This window comes from Chrysochloris asiatica, unplaced genomic scaffold (assembly GCF_000296735.1).
Source record: "Chrysochloris asiatica unplaced genomic scaffold, ChrAsi1.0 scaffold00009, whole genome shotgun sequence".
Classification (NCBI taxonomy): Eukaryota; Metazoa; Chordata; class Mammalia; order Afrosoricida; family Chrysochloridae; genus Chrysochloris; species Chrysochloris asiatica.
In genome coordinates, this window is record NW_006408527.1 from 31,827,339 (window position 1) to 31,830,155 (window position 2,817).

Sequence of the window (2,817 nt, forward strand, 5' to 3'; positions counted from 1 at the left end):
TCTGAAAATTTGGATTATATAAAGAAGAACACGGCATCAGAATTTGAGGAACGTGCATTAACAACCTATTATATCCTCAGAAATCCTATACAGGGTTGGATCCACTGGAAGATGATGGCACTTAACAACAACAACAATATGCAGATGATACAACCTTGCTTGCTGGAAGCAAAAAAGACTTAAAATACTGATAAAGATCAAAGAATAAAATTAACATGATTGATAATGGATTTCTTAAATGAATAAATGTGAGGGGATTTGTTTCTTACATTTGAAGAATAGAATTTAGCCATATTCTATCTACAAAATCTAAAGAAGAGAAAGAGTTTCTTACACAAAAGGAACCCTGGTGTGGCATTGTTTCTTATTGAGATGAACTGCAAAGTTGGTTTGAATTGCAAAGTCAGCAATTCAAGCTCACCAGGTACTCCTTGGAAATCCTATACATGGTCATTGTGGGTCAGAATGGACACGACAGCACTTATGAACAACACACGAAAGACAGTAGCATCTAAAAATTGATGTGCATCAATGTAAAGAAGATAAAAATTCCTCACCACTGGACCAATAAACAACATTATGATAAATGGAGAAAAGATTGAAGTTTTCAAAGACTTCCTTTTGTTTGGGAGTACTATGAGCACTAATGGCGTGTTGTTGCCTTAGGCAAATCTGCTGCATGGGAACATTTAAAGTGTTCCAGAGCAAAGATAATTAGGTTGAAGACTGATGTGTGTCTGAACCAAGCCATGATATTTTCATTCTCCTTGTCCTAGTGTTGTGCTGTGGGATAAGTGCCAAGCTGCAAGTTCAGTTTGAACGCAAAATTTGATGGTTCAAACCTTTCAGCCGCTCTTTCGAAATCCTAGACAGGGTCTCTATGAATCAGAATTAATATGACAACATTTAACAATAACATATACATTTGAAGGTGGACACTGAGTACAGAACACCAGAGAGGAATTAATGCATTTTAATTATGGTGTTGGAGAAGAATATGAAAAATATCCTGGACTGCCAGAAGAACAAATGTCTAATGCTTCTTAGAAGCCAGGATATTGAGGCATTATCTCATATTTCAGAGTTATCAGGGCAGACCCGTCCATGGCAGAGGACATCATGACTGGTAAAACAGCAGTAAAAAAGGAAGACCACCAGTGGGATGGATTGACACAGTGGCAGCAGCAATGGGTTCAAGTGTAACAATAACAGTGAAGATTCCTCAGGATCTAGCAGTGATTTTTGTGTGTGTGCGTAGTGTCTCTATGAGTGGGAACTGACTTGATGACACCTAACAACAGTGGAGTCTTTGTGTGGCCCTGTGGGCTAATGCATCAGATTACAAAGTTGTTTGAACTGCAAAGTCGGTGGTTCAAGCTCACCAGCTGCTCCTTGGAAACCCTATCATTATGGGTTGGAATTGACTTGACAACACTTACCAACAATAATAGAATACCACATGGCAAGATTTGGGGTGCAATTATAAGACTTCTAAAATTGTCATATCAAGAATTAATTCTAAAAGCTTAGAAGAGAAAACTTTTTAAATATGTTATATTTTACAACATCCTTTTGACATGTTAGGATAAACACTATATTGTTAACCACAAGGTCAGTGGTTCAAACCCACTAGCTACTCTTTGGAAACCTTATGCAGAGTCACTCTGAGTTGGAACAACATGACAGCATTTAACAACAGCAACATAATTTCAATGACCTAGTTCTAACTTTCAAGCATATTCAATGTCCTGGAAATCATATTTGTGAGATTTGCAGTGCCTGCGATCTGAAAAACTAGGTTATGCTATAATACATAAAAAATAGTGCTGAATAAAATGTAAGTAACGTTTCTTTTGAAATGTATACCCGAAGTCACAAAGAAATATCCCCTATTTCAGAAGGAAATAAAAAGCCAAAAGCCATATTTTTGACTCATGAGCTAAAGTTTCTACAGCTACCTTGGGGAATGATTGCTTCAAAGAGATAGTGGCTTGGGCTTCAATGTCCACAAAATTTTGAGACTCAACTAAGAATTTTGCACAATGCTAAAAGAACATTCTCATATGAGGGGGAAATGAAGTCATTAAAAAAAAAAAAAAAGCCAAATAATATTTAGTACCCGTAGCTTGCGTCTGAAAAAGTAGTACAGGATATTTTTGTGGAGAGAAAAGTTTAAGTGTTGATGGTTAGGTTAAAAAAAGGAAAAGCTAAATCTATAGATAAAAATCAATAATGATAATGATTATGTGCAGGCAGTGTTTAAAAACAATACATAAATTAATATGAGTTTATAGTAAAGCAGAAGAGCTCTGGTAGTGTAGTGGTTACGATTCAGGCTGGAACATCAAGGTCAGCAGTTCAAAATTACCAGCAGCTCCGCGGGAGAAAAATGAAGCTTTTTGCTCCCGTAAAGATTTACAACCTATGGGTCGGAACCGACTCTACTGTACTTAACAACAACAAAGTTTTACAGCCTCGGAAACCCTGTACAGGGTCGCTATGAGTCAGAACTGACTCCACAGCATATAACCACCACAATCATAAAGCAGAATCCCTGGGTGGTACAAATGATTAAGTGCCTAAATAGTAGCTGATATGATGGTAATTCGAATCCACCAAGGGGTGTCTTGGAAAGAAAGGTCTGAGATTACTCAAAATTCTGTCTTGAAAATAGTTGAAAGTAGTTCTACTCTATATGACATTGATCGCTATGATTCCAGATAGAGTGGATGTTGTTGTTGTTATGTACCATGGAGTCAGTTCCGACTCACAGCGACCCTGTACAGGGTTTCCGAGGCTGTAAATCTTTATGGGAGC